Genomic DNA, 23580 nt, shown 5'->3' on the forward strand with positions numbered 1-23580 from the left:
ATTGGATGTGTATAGATGTGGTGAAATTTCAATATTTGTCTTCTTAGGGTAATTTATGCCATTCATGGTCAAAAAATCTGTATTCTCTGAAAGGGCTTGCTACACAAAAACGATTAACCATGCAGATTTATTCAGTATTTGCTATCGAGAAACTTTCAAAGTTCAACCCTTTTATGTGTTTTTGTGTTGGGATTTGTTGGATAGATGGCATTCTACGTAGTGTATTGTTGAATGTTAAAACATGTGTTGCTGTTGTTATTTGAGGCTGTTTTTTGAGAAAAAAGAATTGAAAATGCTTTTTAAAAGCAAAATAATACATAATGACTTGATATGTTGTTTTATCATTATTGACGTGTTTCTACTTGTTCACACCCATTCTTGCATTCATCATTGTAATAAAATGCTGTGGAAAAAATGAAACTGATGTGGCCTGCATCTGTTTATCTTGAATTTAAAAGGCAAATACAACTTTCTGTCTTGACAACCATACCATAGTTTCAATGTTTTACCTAGTGTACCTGCTTGGTTTGTACGCAGGAAACAAGTAGAAAACAGGCTCTATAATTTCATAATTTTCAAGTGATCAGAATACAAAAGTCCTGAAAAGATAAGATAATCACAACTTCCAGTATAAGGGATACAGTCACTCTAAATGTATAAATTAAAATTAAAAATGTGCCGGGAGGATGTAAAAAAATACAGAAAGTTGCTTACTGTCGGTAAAATCTAAAAAAAATTCAAAATTTTAAAGACTTTTGCAGATTTTTTTTTACGCCTTTGTCTTCTTATTTATTTTTTTTTTATTTTGCAAACTAGTTTGAAGATTTTTTTTTTCCTAACTTTCTGCTCTGAAAATTTTTTTTTTCTGTTTTTGACCACCCCCCCTCCCAAGATCTAATGGTCCGTCCCTAATGAACAACAACACGGAACTTCGAGACCAGCGATGATGCAAATCGACAGCAACACGGAATGCGTCGTTGGGATGGCAACTTACATGTAAATGACATCAATACGGAACCATGAGGACCGCGATGCAAATCGACCGCCACTAAAATAAGACTGCGATTAAAATGCGCAAAACGGAAGTCTAGACCGCGATGCAAATAAATTTCAACACCGAAAGTTGTGACCGCGATTTAAATGCGTATGTCTGCTGTAGCAAAAGTTTCAATTCTCACGAGTGTTCACTTTGCGTACCGTACACTAGACAAAATGACGTCAAATTTATCGCGAGACTAGGGCTCAATTGCGTCTGCCTATATTTTCAATTCTCGCGATAGTCATTTATGTGCATGCTGTACACTAGATACATATTAACGTCAAATCTCTCGCGAGACTTGGCTCGATTGCAATTGCGTACGCCGGAGAGAACAATACGGAAGTGGATATGGTTTTTTCGCGAATCGCCGAAAGAGAAGCGCAGATCAACAAAAGATTGCCAAAAACCCACGATTTTGCTTTTTTGTGGAATTTTTTCAACAAAAATCACTTTTGCCACTGTGGCGAATTAGGATCGATTTTTGTTCGCCACTGCTGATTTTAATTCGCATTTGCGAACGTGGCGAATGGGCAGCGCGAAACAGGCTGCATCGCGGTGATCTTGAAACGTTTTTGTGCCCAATTCAAGTCATGTAGCAAATCAGGATCTGATCCGGTAATGAAACGAAAAGACAAGACAAACTCATAATTTTCGTGACGGTAGCTACACTCGACGATGACTTGAGCGTGTTGTACAAGATACACAGATCGGATCAAAGATTAGACAGATCGCGTTTAACGCGAATAACAACTCTTTCCTCTGAGCGACTGGAAATGCACTGCAGTGTATACGCTGTTTGCAAATTTTTATCACAAGATCGAATATTTCCTGTGTTTTTTCCAGCATTGATTTTTCTATAAGCAAGTGTAACTCGGCGTATTCAAGTCCGAGTAGGCCATGTACTCCGAGTATACAAGTCCGAGTAAGCAGTTTTACTCGGAGTATGCAAGTCCGAGTACTCGGACTTGTAAGTCCGACTCGGTTTTGGAACTCGGAGTATGCTGTTGAAGGCACTCTTACATACCTCACAGATGACAAGAAATGATTGTCAACTTGCCCGAGGCGTATTTTTCAAAAATACCGTCAAGGACACTATGTGCTCTCATTCGGTTTGAATTGGTCCATTCGAGAAATATTTAAACCAGGAAAATCAAGAATGACAAAAGCAAATAAGGTCTCCAACTTAGGTACTGGAGGTCATCTTTAGGAACATGCATATCAACTTCTATAGCAATGGGAGAAGCAGATCCTAAATACATAAGCAAATGTCAACAAACAAAAAACAGAGAAGGCTTGATAAAAAGAAAAGGTGGGAGTGGGCAAAAAATGCACAAGGGATCTGGTAAAAAAGTAATGCTAAATCATCAATCTCTAGACCCTACACCCTCCTGAATATCAAAGTTCCACCCCTATTGGTATTACATAAGACCAAATGACAGGAAGTATATTTACAACCTTGGAGATTTTTAGCTCACATTTGGTTTACCAATGTGAGGTTATGAGCTGAATCAGTTCATTTGCATCTGATTTGCATGTCTGTACATGTATATTTGTGGGTATGTGCGGATGTATGTCTGTCACACACAAAGGCTCCCATACCGTCAAAGCTACCATCTCAGTACTTGGTGTACAGGTAGATGCAGGGGTTGAGATGTGAATTTGTTCAAATGAAAACATCAGTGTCAAAAATGTGCAAATGAGGTAAGAAAATGTGAAATCCTGCAAATGTACAGGAGGCATGCCATTGAGAAACAGGCAAACTCCACTGATCTTGACTCATTTCCTGTCATTGTTTATGAACTGTTACATATTAACTGATCATCAGCTGCAACCATAGACAGTAGATGGGGGAAGACCGTTTATACTAAACTAAGAGGGGCTTGTTTCTGATATGCATGTTGCTAAAGTTGACCTCCAGTACCTAAAGTTAGACCTTAATTACTTTTGTCATTCTTGTTTTTCTGGTTTAAATATTTCTTGTCGTTTTTCTGGTTGTACTGTGCAGAAATCATTGTCATAACATCAACGTAGAATTTTCCTCCACTGAACAGATAGAAACAACATTTATTGTTGATCATTGGTAACCCATACTTGTATATACCAATTCTGATCAAATTTGAGCGACACCGTATAATTGCGGTATTTTTTAATTAATGCCATGAGTGTTATCATTCTAATGTAAACAGCACTGAAGTTAGTTACAGATAGTGAAATGCCTTCCACTGTGGTTGGTGATTACAACATCTTGAATTATCCTGGATCCAAATTTCTCATCAGTTCTTGTATGTCTTACATAGAAAAGTTGCAAAAATTGGTCCAAAATGAAAAAAATCACCTCAGCTTTGTTTTCTGGATCAAATTTTTCTACAAATTGATACCAAATATGACAAAATTATGTTCACAGCCTTCAAAATTGTTTCACAACATATCTTGGGTTGGTGTAGGTCATTTAAGGTCACAAACTAAGAAAATTACCTAAAATATACAAATTTTGGGGTTTCCCAACACTTTGAGCAGAATATTTATCTAATAACATCTTTCGGGACTTTATACCAAATTACAAAGTTATCAAACAAGGGACTTTATACCAAATTACAAAGCTATCAAACAAGTAATGTTGAGATAAAGTTTTCTTGACCAAAAATGACAATATTGTCTTAAAAATACAAATTTTTATACTTCAGGACAATTTCCACATATCTAACTATTGTCATCTCTGTACGTCTGTGTACCAAATATGAAAGCTGTCTGTCCAGGGGTTTTAAAAAGAAATACTGTTTAAGATTTTTTGACCAAAAATGACAAATTGCTCAAAAATAGTAATTTTCCCAATTTTGTCATAATTTCAACAAATTAGAAGAGTAACACCCTTGCAAAGAGACAACGAAAATTTGAGAGTGATTGGGCTGGCGGTTTCAGAGAAAAGAATTTTTACTGAAAATAGAAAAAATAACAAAAAAATTCAGCAAAATACAAAATGAAGGATATCATCACAATATTCATAAAACTGTATAAGGTTCACCTAAGGTACTTGCGCACAAATTTTCAAAGCAATCAAAAAAGCAGTTCTTGAGTTATTAATTCTTAACCATTTTCACAATTTGTAAGCTCATTTGCATAATTTTGGCAATGCTGACTTCATTTGAACAAAATCCCATCTATAGCCCAGGATGCATCCACACACCAAATACCAAGCTGAAATGTGCAGCGGTTTGCGTGTTTTTGATGTTGACGGACATACTGTACGTACATACATACATACATACATACACACAGACATACAGACGCCATCGACTTCAGCCTATACGATAAACTCACATTGGTATAACCAAATGTGAGCTAAAAAGTAGTTCAAGAGTTTAAACATGGAATCATGAAGGAAAACTTATTTTGCGAAAAATAAATTCTTTGCTTGTGCAAGTGATAAGTATGTTATTCTAAATTGTTTTTATTTGTTCAGCTTGGAAAATAAGCATGATTTAAACTTTTCATCCCCAATTCCCTGTAAACAGGTCCACGATCACCATTGACAACAATGGGTTTGGGCCAAACCATGGTGGTGAAAGGGGTAAAGACGATGTCACCACTCGTCTTAGATTCATGGCGACACGGTCATTACATCATTGGTATTTTCCTTCTCTGAACAAAGAAAAACATAAGGGGATAATATCTAATTAATCTCTGACATATATCATGCTATATAAACATTGAAATGTGAGCTACTTGATGATAGTGTACCTGCACTTGATGAGGCAACTCCTTCATGAGCCGATGGGGGAATGCTTCCAGATGTTTCTTTCACATTCCTCTTGGATGTCTGGCCACTTTCAGATAGATTAGGTTGAGAGACATTCCTTTCATGTCTATGTCGGCGTTTCCTTTTTTTTCCCCCTGTTTCGAGAGGAGACTGTAATTAATCAATAAGGCACACCCAGCGATGGTATACCATAAGATTTTCACCAGTTTATGACATATATGCATATAAAAGTGATAGCTAGTTCATACAGCATATGAAGTGAATAACTGGTCAAAATCAAGAGGTATACAGTCAAAGGGTGTGATTTATTGCTATTATATCATAACATTATATTGTGATTATATTGTGATTTTTGTGATTCAAAAAAAGGATTTTTACTCTAGCCGATAGCTGGCGTGTGTACCAGCCATGGTATATCGCGAATAAACCACAACTCTTTTCACGTCTCGACCAATCAGATTGCTGTATTTGCGTCATTAATATACTGGTATGATATAATTGTTGATATACGTGGGATTGTTGAATATAATGGAATTACATTTCTGGTTTTTGATGTTCAAGTTGCTGTTCAGGAGATTTAAATATTTGTCTGTAGCTCTGTTGCACTGAATCTGTTGCCTGGTGAGCTAGTGGCTGGATCAATATCTGCGGATGGAATGTTACATGAGCCTCAGGTGCAGGGTTATAATTGCCTGATGAAGATTGTACTTGATGTATCTGAGGTTTAGACTGGTGCTATGTTTGCAATTGAGCTGATAAATGGTACTGGTGTACAGATGTAGATGAATATACCAGGATTCACTGCCTGCTCTGTTGAAGGCTGGCCCTGAAGTTGGTGATGTGTAGATAGGTAAAATGGTTGGATACTTTGTGCAGGAAAGACTGGCATGAACTGCTGTTGTAGCTGTAATGGTATCCCAGGATTCACTGCCTGTGTTGAAGGCTGGCCCTGAAGTTGGTGATATATAGGTGGGTATAATGGTTGGATATTTTGTGCAAGAAAAGACTGGCAAGAACTGCTGTTGTAGCTGTGGTATTCCAGGATTCACTGCCTGTGTTGAAGTCTGACCCAGACGTTGCTGATGTGGAGGCAGGTTAAATGGTTGGATATTTTGTGTAGAAGAGACTGGCATGAACTGCTGTGGTGGCTCTGGTGATTCACTCTCTTCTCTCTGAGGAATTCTATAGCCACTCTGAAAAATTATGAATTACATGTAATGTGAGCTGGAAATTGTGAGAGGCTAGTTGATGCTGAATTTGGAAAATCAATAACTTGGGATTTAAATACAATTCACTTGTGTCTTCCAACACTGTTGAATGATATATTCACAGAGCATTAAATTCACCAAAAGGAACATTTACTTAATATGCTTGTTTTTTCTCTACTTCTAATGATTTAAAAAAATATATTAAAAATTTGTAGTGATAAAACTCATTGCAAATTGAACCTTTGCATGAATAGTGCTCACACTAATGTTATGAAATGAATTTCATGATTGAGAAAATGCACATTAATTTTGTAAATTGGGATTGTTTCTATTATGGCGTTGATGAAAATAGGTATACCAAGACTGCAGACTGGGCTTTGTGGGGGAGGAGGCTGAGTGTGTCAGGCCCTAGATATACAATGATACAAGTCATTAAAACTGTGCTCTCTAATGAACTTGAAGCATATGCTTTTCAGTTGAATTTCTGAGATTGTATCATAAAATTACATATCAGTTAAGAGTGAAAGGACCAAGATAATGAACACAAAAGTGCCATCAAAAACACTACTGCGGCTTGTGTGAGACAAAATATCCCCAACTCGTGTGAGAAATCTGATCCCAGGTCCTTGGGGTGTGAGATTCTATTATTCTCATGCACTTTGAAGAGAATTTGCACCTGCTGCTGATGATTTTAGTTACACATCTGAGTTTTCATTGTCAAATTCTTAAGACAAGGTACAAGTAAAGTTTGTTGTGAAAACCAGTGTTTTCCAAAGCAATTCGAAGAAAATGTCAATGTGTGAGGTTGATAATTTTCAGTCACATATTTTAGGTTGTAAAGTAAAATTCTGTATGATTAAACAAGATCAAAAAATAAAATGTACTGCTTAAAACTGTGTTCTCCTGGACATTTATACCAGAATTGCAACATATGCTGCTAATGATTTTATTACAGTTCTAAGAATAAATACTCAAACTCACACAGGACACTGTACTCTGTTTTTCAGAAAAGTAAAAGAAATGCTATTTTCTATTTTGGAAAAGACTTTCACTTCAAAACACAAAAACAAGAAGACAATTGGTCAGGTAACTTTTGTTTTCATATTATTTATTTTCATTGATTTTGACCAATACATGTAAGTTACTTGCCCTTGTGACATATCTTGTTTTCCAATCTTGGAAAGTCACAAACTCTAAAGTTTGAATCAGTTGATTTGTTTTAAGACTCACTGCTCCATGGCCAGTTGTAGACAAGCACTTTTTGGCAAGATGAACATTGCTGACCAACAATCATAGCCAACAAGCAGAAAAATCAATGAAATCATGAATTTCAAAGTAATAAACATTTGGATGCTGCCATTTTAGCCTAAATGTGCATCAACATATACCCACCAAAAGAGTGCTAATATGCCAGAAATACAGGCTATTGGATTTTAACAACAGTGCTCAGAAAACAAAGTTTCTGGGTCACACTCGATTGCTCACATTTATAAATTTATCTTGGCCAAAAATCACCCTTCTTAAAATTACAACCATCATACTCCAGTAAAATTATTTACCTGGTCCTTCTCTGAATTTACAAGACCCAGGATAGTGAGCCAGTTACTAAATAAAACCCTGTATTTACCTGGAAGTGGGGTGCTCCATTTCAGTTGTCTGCTTTTTTGATGGATTTTTTCATAATCTTCCCTTACCGAAATTTTAGGCCTCCCGCAAACTGTTACTGCAAATTTGCCGCAAGCTTTGCAGTAAATTTGCAGCAAACTATTTGCTGCAAATATGCGGGTGGTTCATTTTTCAGATGCAAATTAGGTTTCTTGTGAACTTGCTGCAAATATGCAGCAAACTCCCTGCCGCAACGTTGCTGCAAACTTTTTGCAGCAAATTTGCGGCACAATCCTTGCAGCAAACTTGCGGCAAATTAATTTGAATGTTACTGAAAATTTGCCGCAAACTCCATACAGCAAATTATTTTGCATGTTACTGCACATTTGCTGCAAATTACACATACAGAATTTCCTTCAAAAGTTGGTATAATTCTACACAGTCAGCTCTGGAATAAACTTTCGTGCAAACCCCCTTTCCATACATGTAGACATGCAACCATGCATGCATACCAGATAAGACATGTTTATCTGTGAACAGAGGAATACGGTAGATAAGCACAAGTGCTACATCATATTTTAAAAATACATGTGAATTTGCATACATGTAAACATCAAGATGAAGTCATTTCAAGGAAACAAATCTGTGTGTATCATTGCAAGAAATTGTTATGATTAACACATGGCGATCGGGGATGTGAGAATATTACTGCAGTCCAATCAGTGATTATGAAGAAGACTTTTGACCAAGTATGGGATTTTTGACCTAATTTGCATATTTGACAATATCAATAAGACATATAAAAATCTCTGACTGTATGACACATCAACACACAAACTATCATGTTTGTGAATACTTTGGTTCTCAAGATATTTTGGTGGATCGGCATACATACATACATACATAAATACATACATACATACACACAAACATACACACACACACTGACAACGGAATGTGCATTATTCGTACTAATAGCTTCTATAGTCTATAGCAGACCCTAAACACCCAAAGGAGATGGCTCACTGTCATGTTCCCTTCAATTACAAATTGTACTTTGATAAAAATGCATTACAATATCTACATGTCTTACAGGAAACTGGATTAATAAGTGAAAAAGATTGTTGTCCTCCAGAACTTTGACAGCATGAATTTTGATATTGATGATGATCGTTCAGATCAAGGTGTTGCCATTTTAACCTTCGATGTTCAGATAAGGCCAAGCCGCAGTCCTGAACTCTAATAAAGCAGTGTGAATTTTATCTCTCTTTGTATGTTGCATCATTAAAATGAATAAAATGAATACAGCGTTTGCAGTATATGCAAATTCCTTTCATAATGGAAGCAACATCAGATGAAAATTTACAAGTTTTGAAATTAAACAACCACCACTTCATACTTGTAACCATAAAACCACTGTGTCTATAGCCAGCAGGGTGCATTTTGTGTATTCAGCTTGACCTCACTATTCTGTAGACTTGACAATCTTACCCCATCGTGGTAATTAAGAACACCTTGAAAATGTCTGACATTTGACCACATGGACAGTCTGAGTCTGGCGATATCAGATAACGATGACTGGTAATCAGTTGAACATGGTTAAAATTCACAATGGATCACTGGGGGACTGTGGCTGCAGTTTTAAGTTCACGTGTTCCCCAAACCCAATCAACGATAAGACCACCTATAACTGTAAGTCTATAAATGACGATAGAATTTTACTTACATGTGTGCTCTAATGCTTACAAATATGCCGCTGTTCTCTGGCGTTCAGCAACAGTTGAGAGCAGTTAAAACTATAGTTTCCGCGTTCCTCCATGTACCGCCGCGCCGAAGGGCCGTGGGGGGGTCACATAAGGTCACAGTTCGAGATTGCTCTGCGCATGCGTTCACGATAAATTACCGACAAGCTGCCGAGAGTGGCGCTCGCTCTGGTCTTGGCCACTGCAGGAATCTCTCCACAAATCTCAAATTTCGCCAAATTCATCCCACTTTGATTGGTATTGACTATGTCTTTTTGGTCCTTGTATTTCTGAGCGCGATTTTTTACATTCTCTGTCTTTTTTCCGCAATAACTTGGCAAATGTTTTGCTTTCAAAATATGTATCCGTTTTCAAAGTTTATAAGCTAATTTATGCCTTTTTATTTCAGTGGCTCTTTCATCTCCACGTGCTCTTTCATCTCCACGGGGTCGTAAGCTAATAAAGTTGTTGTAATTGTTGTTGTTGTTGTTGTTACACGATTACATCGTCCGGTCCGCACGGCTTGGTTAGGCAAGAAAAATAAAATGTTTGTTTCTCAGCCTGTATAGGATCCTACATATTGCAAGAGTGAGCGTTGACGCGGTTTTTTTTCGTTCCTTCTCATTTTTTTTCATTTTCAACCAACAAGAATGCGCGCAAAAAACACAAAACAAAAAAAAACATAAAAACAACATAGGAATGCACGCAGAGATAAATGCCCAGCGGTGTTGCTTAAGTATTTTTGTATACAACAGTTCTGTGGTTTGACTTTTGGTGCAGCAATGCAGAGTTTTGACAGCTTAATATAACAGTGACATATGTGCACAGTTCTGAATGGAATGTTAGGGTCAGTTATTTTGTTTACAGTTCTGTTTTATACAGCACTGTGTTATGTACTATCCACGTGTATTTTTGCGTTTTTGTTTTTGTTTGTTTTGTTTTTGTTTTTTGTTTTTTTGTTTTATTTCCTCATGAGCAGAAAAAAACAAGGTTGACGCGACGGGTTTGAATTGACGCGCACGAGGATGAGAAACAAACTTTTTATTTTTCTTGGCCTTAGGTCGTCATAGTATTGTTTCAAGGGAGGGTCTCTGCCCAAGGAAAAAGTCTTGGCTATTGCGAAGTTGGTAAAAAAAGGAATGACTGTAGGCCAATATTCTCGAGGCCTATGGTCTGTGACTTAACGTTATACCTTCAAGATAGAATACACAGAAACAAAAACTTTTACAGCAAAAACGGAGTAAGCGAGGACTCTCTGTTGTGCCGCGCAACAAAATAAACGCAGCCACTGTCTTTTCAGACAGAACACCCACACTAAATGTCATCAAAGGCACACCACCAATTCAATTCCACAAATCAAACAAAAGATTCAATTTGTATTCTTATTGTAACAAAAGTTCCTCATGATGAGTTGAGGACCATGACTTTTTGGTCGATTGCCACATCAAATTTAAGAATTCACCTCACTATCGAAATGATTTGTGTGCCACTTTGAATCTCTTATTACCCCCGGTAATTAAGACCAAGAATAAATATTTATTTCTGGCCGTTCACATTTTGCAAAATGATGCTGTGATGAGATTTTCTTTCTCCTATCCAAAATAAATTTACGAACCATTAAGGTTGATGTATTCGATGATCAGAAACAAATCTATTTCTTTTCTACCTTTTTCTTCTTCACTTTAGATACTGCATCTTCATATACAGTCACTTACATTAAATTTTCTCACTTTTCATTGTTTGGTCAGATAAGAGCCAACGCGTCGTCTTAATAGGTCTGATGATTGTAAGAGATCTTCGAGTTTTTAAGTTCATTACTGGAAATCTAGTAATTTTGTCTACATCTACATTATTTGAAATGTGTATAAGTAAAATAGTATTTTCTTGACATTGCAATCACTAAATGGTTTTCGAAAATTTAAACATAAATGATGTAAAATCTTTCGATACTAAGCTTATTTTAGGTTATGTTTGATGCAAAGTGATCAAGTTTCGACAGCACGATATCTGTCGTTCCCTTACAAGGTATTGGGTTATGTGTATCTGTGTAGATATGTTACCCCTAAAACCGATCTGTTAATGCTGATCATCTGATAAATATCATAACCAGATCACCTATAAATTATCACCGAAGGAAATAATTAAGTTGACACTAGAAAACAGAAAGTTGTATTAATTGCAGACCAAACAAGAGGAGCAGCTATGATTATATTTGTTTGCTACACTCCCAGCTCTTTTACGTCCTTCAAATCATGACGTAGTAGCGAAAGACACTTCTACTCTTTGCAAAATATTACATTTACATTAAAGATGCTCTATTGAATCTTTCTATCGGTAAGGGTCCTATTGCAGATTAAAATGTCGTTTTAAGGAGAAAAAAACACTATACATCTGTACATACACACAAAAAAGCTAGAACTGATGGGTTGATCTCTTTCAGAAATATATATTGAGAGGGCTAATCGACTGTCTCTGGTGTCCTTTCCGATGTGTTCATGCCGTTGAATGGTTTCCCGTCGCACAGTACTAGAGATTTCCCATAATACATCATGATTTGTACCAACGTAGATTCCCCTGTGAAGTCTACCATGTCTCCCATGTGTAGACAAATTCCTGGACTAGTTGTAAAAATTCTGACAACGTACTTTTAAAAACACCTTTCTTCTCAGTTCCCATTTTAAAGGATTAAAAATATTGTGCTTGATTGAGAGAAGAGAAAGGATTTTTGTAAATTTTCCACTGATTGTGTCCTCAGCCATACAGAATAAAGTGATGGAAAGTAGGGAGACTAGTTGCACCTGTTTTATGAAACAAAAGGATATTGATTTTTTTCCAAATAGAAAAGACAAAAGAAATTTACATGCTAACTTTTTTCAGAGAATGACCCCTTCAGTTGGTCATAACTTGCTCCCCAAAACTGTGACATTTGTAGTACCTGCAGAATGTGGCTTTTATGGTTATTTAATGGTTTCTTTGAAATTTATACTACAATATTTCAACGTACTTTTAATAAATATAATTAATCAATTATCGTGAGACTTCACATTATTGGTTTTATACAGAACTGAAAAAGTTATAAGAAAACTAACGTCGTTGGTACAAATCGAACAGCATTGTGGGTAATTTATTGTACTGTGCGTCGCATTTTAAACTTATTCAATCGGCTATTGTTACGTCTACAGGCATTTCTCAAACACACCTGGACACATTTCATTTAAATTTGGTACAAGGACAATGTATTGTAAGGCGCACATCTACATCGATTTATTGTGTGGTACGATCTAATATGACCACATGACTGTCATTTTGTTATGATTTTCATGCTTGAACCGATTTCAATGAAATTTGACATAAAAAGGACCATGTATATGAAATACATATGCATGTTATTCTTGTGTTGCAATACTTCAATGTTGCTCGGCTTTCTTTAGGCATGCGCTGAATGTGTTCACCTTATGATATGCGACAGTCTGCCAAACTATTTTGTACCACTGACGCGACAGTCTGCTGAATACTTCAATTTACTCTATTTTTACTTTATGTGACCACAAACTTTGGGCAAGTCTAGTTGCCAAAAAAGGCAACAGGAACATTCAATATGTTAAGAAACTTTGCCACCAAAGAAGCACGTTTATAGTCTCCAGTAACCCAGTAAGGGTGAATAGTTAAGACATATACACGCACGTACAACAACAGTCAAGATTTCACAACTAAAGTACACATGGTTTGAGCAAAGGCTATAAGAACATTAAACATTAAACAAGCCAAAAATAACTAAAAACCAGAAGAAATTTCAGTTGTCAGAGGTGTAGACATATAAAGCAAGAAACTTAAGTAGAAACAATAACAGCAACAAAAACGAAAATAGATCATTTGAATGCTCCAGGTACAGTCATTACATCAAAATAAGCGACATCGAAAAGCTCTGATATTAAACGTAGATCTTCTCTTTGCCGGTGATGGGTTTATCTATCGAGGGGTCTACCTCCTTTAATTTTAAGCATCACATCTCAGAGATAAGCAATCTGATTAAAATCAGATGTAGAGTACGGCGACGTCTATACTTACGCGGTATTCTTGCCGAGAATGAATGCCGCGTAAGTATAGACGTCGCCGTACTCTACATCTGATTTTAATCAGATTGAGAGATAACATAACTCACTTGATAGAGAGCTGAGATGACCCTGACGTATTCTGTACAATATCACAGCGGAGACGATATATAACACTGATAACAGTTTTGCTCGCTCCTAGTTCTCTCAAACGCGAACAAAAGTTGCCCGGTTGTACCGGTCTTCCGTAGGGACAAATCACGAAAAAAGTCCCATTTTGCAGTTGAAAAACATAGGGTAGGGGATCCTAACTAAAAAGTAGCACCGGAACCCCCCCCCCCTTTTCTGATTATTCTTGATATCGTTGATCAGAGCACAACATATGCAAAATTTAAAAATGAAAATACTTGGCGCTAAAAGTATACCTCAAGGCTAGACGGAGTGTGGACGGACAATTTTGTTCGGTTAAGATCGACACATGCACACTGCCTTTGTTGCAGACTCCCTAGCCCTGTTTTTAAGCACTGCTCATCTCTTCATGGTATGTGTGAAGAGATATTGCGACACAAAGAGTTTACAGCTAATGATATTTGTTACACGAAGTTCCATATCCGTTGGTTTGGATACATATGGCCAAAAATTGTTAAAGTAACTATTTAGAGAGTCTCTAAAGATGTCATTAGGTCATGGAATAGGAAGTCACGAAGTTCGACGCCAAATCCTACAACATGTAGGCCTATACGTATTGAAACAGATAAGTGTGATATAGGCCTACTGTCAGTTGCATTTTTAATTATTATTTTTATCGCGTTTAGTGACACCGTGTTTCGAAGAATAGGCCTATAAGCGTCCATCTCAACCTAGCCTGGGACTAATAAACTAGCCCCAGTCCAGCCCAGTCCAGCCAGTCTCAACGTTGTTTATAGTTGGGCTTCCGATCACGTTTTATGGCGCATGCGCCTGATCAAATTAGGTTAATTTGGCCGTGAGGGAAGACCAACTTGCGTCTATTTGCTGAAAGTTTGATTTCCCACGATGCCATTCGGGCTTTTCCCAGAGCGAGGATGCGATGCACAAGGACCTCGACGTCCGTCCCAAACTGTTCCAACCGACATGACCGAGCGAATCCGTAATTGCTGAAATTGTGAGTACAGATAGCTTGTTATGTAGCTTCTATGCAGCTATCATGTTGTAGTTGATGATTAACACGTAACGAACACAATGTACTCCGACCTGTCGAAATGTTGTTGGAAAGAATAAATTACAATCATGAGCGTGACGTCACTCGTCAGAGCATGCATTCTCGGAGATGCATTCTCGTAGGTTGCTGCGAAAACGAGCCCTGCCACTCCTTGACATGTCAGCTACCCGAGTGGCAAAGGCTACGTACGGATTCACAGCAATCTCGTAGGTACACAGCCTTCAAGCGGTTTCTATCAATTCGTACTGTGGCTCAAATTAGAGGATACCGCGACATTGGCACTATAGGCATTATCGGATAATATTATCTAAGTTATCTAAGTTAGAGTCTAATATTAAACGAAGGGGGAAGAGGCAGATGCCCGACATGCTGTTTTATCGGATAATATCCGATAAAATCGATAATATCGTCTAAAATCTAAGTTAGAGTCTAATATTAGACGAGTGGGGAAGAGGCAGATGCCCGACATGCTGTTTTATCGGATAATATCCGATAAAATCGATAATATCGTCTAAAATCTAAGTTAGAGTCTAATATTAGACGAGTGGGGAAGAGGCAGATGCCCGACATGCTGTTTTATCGGATAATATCCGATAAAATCGATAATATCGTCTAAAATCTAAGTTAGAGTCTAATATTAAACGAAGGGGGAAGAGGCAGATGCCTGACATGCTGTTTTATCGGATAATATCCGATAAAATCGATAATATCGTCTAAAATCTAAGTTAGAGTCTAATATTAGACGAGTGGGGAAGAGGCAGATGCCCGACATGCTGTTTTATCGGATAATATCCGATAAAATCGATAATATCGTCTAAAATCTAAGTTAGAGTCTAATATTAGACTTGTGGGGAAGGGGCAGATGCCCGACATGCTGTTTTATTGGATAATATATTGGCAACTTCACTACCTGTCTAATATTAGACTCTAACTTAAATTTTAGACGATATTATCGATTTTATCCGATAATATCCGATAAAACAGCATGTCGGGCATCAGCCATACCTCACTCGTCTAATATTAGACACTAACATCTAAGTTAGAGTCTAATATTAGACGAGTGGGGAAGAGGCAGATGCCCGACATGCTGTTTTATCGGATAATATCCGATAAAATCGATAATATCGTCTAAAATCTAAGTTAGAGTCTAATATTAGACGAGTTGGGAAGAGGCAGATGCCCGACATGCTGTTTTATCGGATAATATCCGATAAAATCGATAATATCGTCTAAAATCTAAGTTAGAGTCTTATATTAGAAGCAGATGGGTTGAAAATTCTAAAAACGCTGTTTTATCGGATAAAATCGATAATATTATCCCTATTAGATCACTTTGGTCTCATGTTCCTGGAACTCTCTAACTTAGAAATTTTAGACGATATTATCCGATAATAAAGAAAAAGCCTATGTCGCGCCTTCATGTCAAATTATAAGCGGGATTTTTCTGTCATGTTTACTGAGTACTTTATGCAGATGCTTTCGACTCAATGCAGGTAAACCGCCAAACCACTATTGCATCAATGACGGTTTGGCGGTTTGCCTGCATTGAGTAAGTCGAACGGCCCAAGTCGAAAGCCTGTGACTTTATATGCACAATTATGGTGAGAGTTAGTGTGAACTCACTTAATGTTTATATACTCTGATTTAATCCTATTCCGACTGGAAAATTCTTATCTTAAAGTACAATGCCATATTGTCCGTGAAGCATGCAATATGGACCTCCACAGCTGTGGCACACGTATGGGTTAAGTGGACTTACAGGTTGGCATTTGTGCTGACTTCAAGTTCAAGACAAAAGCTCAGCTGTCATGAGAGTTTCCTCTAGACTTTCATGTTAAATATACCTCGTTGTGCTTAAAACCCCAAACACCCAAATATACTTTAGTTCGTTGAGACTGCAGCATATGTCGTCCCTCCTCGTGATGGGTGAATTTCTGTGATCCATAATAATTTTGGGGTCAAGATAAAAATCAGGGGACATGGAAAGTGTGTCACATTAATCATAAGTAACCTAGGGGGTCATTAGGGTTAGAGATGAGTAAAGAAACCAACTTACAAGCTGAAGGCTGCCAAATCTATTAGAAACATATAATCATGTACAAACGTTTGTGTCCAGCCGACTCATTTTAAAGGCTTGTTTTGGGAGGTGTATGAAAAGTGACATTTTAATGCCAAACGACACTCAACCTACTCTTTTTGAGTTTATGTACCGGTAAGTGTTAGTAAGGATGTGACAGGAGGAAGGATCAGACCTGTTGTCAGTTGAAGTTTATTGTTTCAGCTGTGCCATTCAGCTCTGTAGTTTCCCACTTCTCCAAAAGTGCGTTGTGAGTCTAGAATAGGACTGTAAATTAGCTCTGACTCCGCAGATGTAGACTTAGCCATCAGGTCTATGGAGACAATGTGCCGGGAGTGTTAAGTAAGGCATATTTGTAGGGAACAAGGTTCTGCCAGTACTGGTGTGAAAATGGCCTGACTAGAGTTCAACTCAAACTTTATGATTTTAAAAAATATTTATTTCAACTTGAAATGAATATGTATTGGATGCACAAAGTAATTTGACAAGACTTAGATGCAGACACCTTGGTTGAAAGTTTGTTGTTTACAACTTTGACTTACAGTTTGAATCAACCAAGGAAACTTTCAAAACAAATTGTAATCAACAATGCTCATACTTGGTTTCCATTGCATAAATGTTGACTATGGTCACTGCATATTTGAGTATGAAAGTAGCTGACATAGAGCTTAGCCTTTACCCCTGAAGACAATTAAATTGTCACCGTCACGCTCAAGTTTGTTTGTCCTTGGCCAGATAAGGATGAAACCAGAAATTTCACTAGGACGCCCTCTATAGGTCGGTACTGAAGTTAAACTTTGTACTGGTCCTTGGACATTTTATATAGCATTATGAAAATGCACGTTAGAAGTTAAAACCTCTTCTCATTTTGTATATTCTTTGGTCCTTTTTTTCTGAAGTGACATATGGTCAATGATATTTTAGGTACCAAAGTACGTTCAGTATTAGTGATGGTGTATCAAACAGACACTACCCCAAGCATGTTTAACATGACAGTGTACAAAATGTGACATACCTAATCTCTGGATATTTTATAATTTATAAAAGTTTTGCAGAAAGCTACAGTAACTTGTGTCGAAGGGCATCACTGTGACCCTAAGGAAACTGCACCAGAAATCTGTCACTGCATGGTCACATTACAACCTGTGTGCAAAGTCTTTGTCTACGGTATACCGGTATTACAAAGCTATGATTATGTCTAAAATTGTGGAACTAGAAGTGGATTGATACATTCTAACTCAATATTTAAGTTCAGAACTCATTCCATCATATATAGCACACGTGATCACTTACGAAAACTTATTGTTGGACCCCCTCTGAGATCTACTTCCCGTAGAGTCAGATTCAGAGACTATATGGGTATACATCACAATGGACCAGCAACACTGCTGTATAAGATCAGTCTTATATCCAGTATTTTAAACTTTACTTGTAAAACAGAGGATAGTTCAGACTACATCCCGATCAACATCAGGCTTTGGAACAATTCTGATCTTTTGTATGTAGATGATGGATCAATTTAAGTCAACCCTGAGTTTGCCTTCTTTATCATAAAAGAAAATGAGCTAATGCCGTATATTTTAAAACTAAGTTGAAATCTTTTGATACATAGAGATGCACTCTACATCAAATAGTTGCCTGTGCACATTCATCTACTGTATGTGCTTTAAGGATGCTAAAGATCTGCATTATCATTGTCTGAATCGGGAAAATTTGGTGTACTTTGAAAAGACTTATCACCAGTGTGTATACCATAAAGTCAGTGAGTATAAACCAATAATTTTACAACCACTTTTATGACAACAGTCAAAAAAAGTTTGAGAGCATTATCATTCTGGTTTCAGACAGATGGGGCATCAGATAACATGTACCGGTACATACAGTATCAGATTGAAACAACTGAACACAACTTGAGACTTTTGAACCTCTGCTTATTCTGATCATTGGTATCAATTATCCTGAAATGAAAAGATAGATTAACAGATAAAATATGTAATACTGCTTAAGTTCTGTGATTTGGTTTTCGACCACCCAGATCAGACTGTTGTCAGTGTGTACCTTTACATTTAAAAATAACGTCTCAAAGACGTATATACTACCAAAGCTAAAAATATTATTCTCAGACTAAATTTAGTGCCAAATTTTAATCCAGTATCTTCAACAAGGTCAAAGTTCAGATGTGTTAGGTACCATAGAGGTGAAATTTAGGCACATTTTGTAATTGGAATCAGGCCTCCAGCCAATCATGAATGTTTTAGGTTTCCAATTTGTTGTATTAATTGCATTTGCTTTAACTTTAACTTGTGATATTCTGTAATTGCCCAGTATCAAATTCAGTGTTTGGTCAAAGGAAGGATCGTGCACTGTTTGATCTCAGTGGGCTGCTAGACTTACATAAAAAAAAGATAAAGATGGATGAAAATTATTATGAGAGCCACATGGAAGGGCAGTACATTTGTATGTATCATGAGACAAGTTTATATAATTACCGGTAGTGTGTGGAACATCTCAGTACAGGCATGTTGAGTGTTACATCTTAAACTATAGCACTTTCATTGCAACAAAAAGTGTGATGATAGGTTTTGTTTGAGACGTATGAAGTTGCCTTTGGAACAGATTTTTGAACTCTCGAACTTTTACAAAAAAAAAAGCTACCTCATCAATCTTCCAGACCTCCAGGATATGAAATGGTCATCCATAATTTCATTCAGTTTCAATAAGATTATCAATGCCTATCATAGTGTCACTGCTGCCAGTGTACAGAAAAGCTGGTGTTTTGTCTTTTTTGTGAAATTTCAGAAGTATAGAGATGAATGTCTAGCGATATAAAGTGTAAAACTAAGCTTAAAGCAAGTAACTTTTATTGCAGTTTAATTGCTGTATTTTGATATGTACATGTTCGTTGCAGAGAAAGCTGACAGATTAGAGAAAGTCATTTTCATCAATACACTCTCCAAGAGTAATTTTTCTCCATACTAAGATTACAGTAAGGAGTTGCAGGCTACATTTGTTTATAATTTGATAATCACCGTATAAATTCTGCAATGCTCTGTTGTGTGGAGAGTCATGATAATCAATGAATCTAATTCAATTAGGTTTCAATCGGGTTGCTAAAATTGAAACGTTTTCCACACGCAATGTAATAATTTTTACATACCTGAACAAAATAGGGAGTTTGGTTTAACTTATTGAACTTGAGTTCACTTTGTCCCACATATTGTTGAATTTGTGAAGTGCAGTTTACTGATGAAGTGCAGGAGTACTGAAGTGGTCATCAAGTGTTAGTTGTAATTTAAATCAAAGTCTTGCATTTGTGTCTTACAAATAGCAGAAGTATTTTCAAATTTATGCAATGTGAAAACGTATTATAATCAACACAGTGTTAGTAATTCCAAGTGTGTGCACTCCACTTTAACAGTCACCATTAAATAAAAGTTGTCAAGTTTTTAAAATAGTTTTATTCAAATCATTAATAATTAATTGAACATGAAATGAGAGTCTTGAAAAAGTGCACTTCACCTGCCTCTAATTTCTCTCAAGATTGTCAACCTATTCTTTATTCAGATGAATTTAAAAGGTCATAACTAAGTTAAAAGTGCAGTGACACTTTTGCTCCTCAAAAGTATTCAATTCCATCCAGAGCCTGAATGACATAGATTCTGAACCATTCTATTATCTGGGTGAATGTGAATGTTTTATTTAAAGCAATCTGTGATTGTTTCGTTCCACTTCTGCATTGAAGAAAACCTAGGTATGCAAAATGTGGAGTGAAGGCAATGCTACAAGGATACCTATACTGTAACACTGCCCTGAAAATGATCACTTAGTGAATGCACACTCTGTTAAAATCCTCCTCATGCTGATTTGGTCTTAATTTTTTCACCAGGCTTTGAAAATTGATTGATTGATTGATTGGGAAAGCCTACGGGATCCAGTCCCATCTACAGGCTTTGAAAATTCCCAGCAAGTAACCTGCAATAGAGCACTGGCTAATAATGGGCAAATGTGTGATGTACTAAACCAATGAAACAAATGACTTCATGAGTACAGTCAATGCAACTAGCAATGAGCTTATGTAACTCAAGTCATGAAAGAGTGTTGATGTTTACAGTGAAATAACTTTTTCCTTTTATTGTGATATGCAATAAAATTTTCACATTCCGAACAGTTTAGACTGTTAACAATCGCTGATATCCATAAGCAGAAACAGCTCCTTTCAAATGAAAAAAATTGTGAAAAATTTTCATGCTTGGATCTGGGCAAGGTTTTCCTAATGTGCTAGGAATTCTGGGTAATAGCCAGGCTGCTATTGTAACTTGCATTGTCACTGTCAATATTACTATATGTTGTTGTGGCATTCTGAATTTCTATCACTTGGTTGTCAGGCTAAATTGTACGGTTGATGATACAGTTGCCTATAGATACACCAATTTGTCATAGGAATGTGAAATAATTGGTCTTTACAACATAATCAAGTGAACAATGTGTGAATGCAGTAATTTGTAAGTGTTCTGTCTGCATTTATCCTTGAAAAACCAAGATTCCTTGATCACACTAATGAGTTTTATCCACCTTTCAGCCATCATTAAATTTCGCGGCTTTTCTTGGATATATTTCTGATCAGAATATATCTTTTATCTCCTAAATTAGATATACCACATGAATCAAATTTATATGTGTATCATATAGATAGTTTATTGTGTAGATGCAGTTATTTACAGTTTTTTAAATTGAGTTTGTACAAACATTGGAAAAATGTACCTTTAAAGTGTACTTTTTTGATTGACAAGGTCATCAATTGATGAGTTGCTCATCAGTGAACGTCACATTTGATGAATTTGTCAGTAACTGTTTAGTCTCTTCATTTCTAGGTGGGAAAAATCCAATTTTCTCCTTGGCATTCTAATTTACTGCTGTTCTTATTACTTTGTGAATCATTGCTTTGCTACTTGAGATTGTCAATCAATAATTCTCTTGTTCCCTGGAGCCTAAGTTGTTCTTAGAAGAGTGGGGTTCACTGTATTTGCCTTTCAGTGATGTTGTACTTTTTGGGGGGAAATGACTGAATAAAAAGTTTGTTATAATCTGTTCTGTAATAGAGCAAATTATAGATTACTGACAAATGACTGAGCTCAAAGTTCATTTGATGTGTTTATTCCAAATAAAACACTGGTTTTGCAACATTTCTGATCACACGTATTAGGTTCTTTGACTTGCCAATAAGTAGCCAATCGAATTATTTCCTCTAAATGGAATGATTATACCGGTATCAAATTGGTTAAGTCAAATTGTTTTGTATAATTAAAGTGGCCAATTACAAATTAGGTCCTCAACTCTGTTAAATTTCAAATAGCAATTCCTGTTCCTAGAAAGGAGTTGTCTGACAAGTATTTTTATCATATTTCTGGAAAATGACCAATCATATCTGACATGATGATTTCAAGTAGCCAATCATGTTCCAGCAACATGACCAAATGATACTCTGACATGGGGATCTTGCATAGTGAATCGTTATCTTGCTGTTGACCAATCACACATCATTAAATCCAGCGTTTCCCCCGGGTTCCAAAATCTTGGAGCAAATTTGGCTAGAATTTGAGCCCTAAAAAATTATTCGCCATGCTTTTGACCAATCAGACATCATTAAATCTGACATGAGTATTTCAAGTAGCCAATCATGTTCCGGCAACATGACCAATTACCGTACATGTATGTAGATTAATCTGTGACTTGAGGACCACACATATTGAATCATATGAAGAAGGGAGGTTTTGGTGATGTGTGACACATTGCTTAGTTTGTTAATGAAGCAAAACTTTAGTTCAACCACTATAAATGACAATAGAGGTACAAATTCTCAATTTAGTCAATAATATAGATTTTCAATTTATTTGAATTTACTGATGAGGTTTGATATCTACCCTCCCCAGAGATCTCTTTGAATGTGATTTGACACACTTAAATCTGTACACCTTTTTTGTGGTGGTCCATCTGGCTGCTGCTGTATCACCTCAATATCAATTCATCCATAATTGTTATATCATAAAACTTCATCATATCACCATATTGTAAAATATGGAGTGTAATCTTGCAAATCATACAACTTTAATTCCATATTTAACATGTTACTTAAAAGAATTAATACCATGTGGTTGCAATGGAAGCAAAGCCTTCGTTCATTTTTAGGGAAGCAAAGTCTGGTTCTAAATGCTGCTGAAGTTTCATAAATAAACATGATTGACACACCCCCTTTTACCATATATGGATATATGTAAATTTGCAGTGACCCAGTGATTTTGATGTCTGTATGTGACAGAAGGATGAGATAAATTTAAGGTAAATGCACTTCCAAAAAAAATCGGGGATAAATACCCTTAGGTAAATACTACCCCCTGCTTCATTTACCAAAGCTTGTCTGTGACACAAACTGAGTTACAATATTCCTTCCCTAAACCAGTTATCTTCCAGTCCATTTTCCTGGCTATTCTCAAATTTGCTGTTTTAGGTGTGTTTATTCCTGATGACGAGTAGAGCAGATGATATAAACAATATACTTCACAACTCACACAAACACCCTATTTTGTACAAACCTTTGTCTGGCTTCGTCTGAACTTTCTGGTGTTATTTTTCCAAACCCAGGCTGATGGAAATTGTAATTCTGGCAATAAATATGTTAATCCACAGATGACCCCAATTGGGTGTAACCCCAACTTAACACTTATTTGGTTTGTTTGGTTGGACTGGTTCATTTGGAAATAGGGATGACAGGCTAGAGCATCAGTAAAGTAAGTATACATTACATATTAAAAATTTCTTGTCGGGTTTTAAACCGTAAATAATTATAACACAGTGTTTATATGCTTTAAATGTTTTGTATATTTACTACCTGATCATATTAT

At 36.5% G+C, this 23580-nt stretch overlaps 1 long non-coding RNA gene across 1 annotated transcript; it reads right to left on the reverse strand.

The window, feature by feature from the left end:
- Window positions 1-4820: 4820 nt before the first annotated feature.
- On the reverse strand, window positions 4821-9450 carry LOC139117850 (uncharacterized). Its single transcript, XR_011548603.1, has 3 exons — window positions 9336-9450; window positions 5589-5989; window positions 4821-4930 (listed from the first exon to the last, which is right to left on the reverse strand). It is a non-coding gene; the product is annotated as an uncharacterized lncRNA (long non-coding RNA).
- Between the last annotated feature and the right edge of the window lie 14130 nt (window positions 9451-23580).

This window comes from Ptychodera flava, chromosome 18 (genome assembly GCF_041260155.1).
Source record: "Ptychodera flava strain L36383 chromosome 18, AS_Pfla_20210202, whole genome shotgun sequence".
NCBI lineage: Eukaryota > Metazoa > Hemichordata > Enteropneusta > Ptychoderidae > Ptychodera > Ptychodera flava.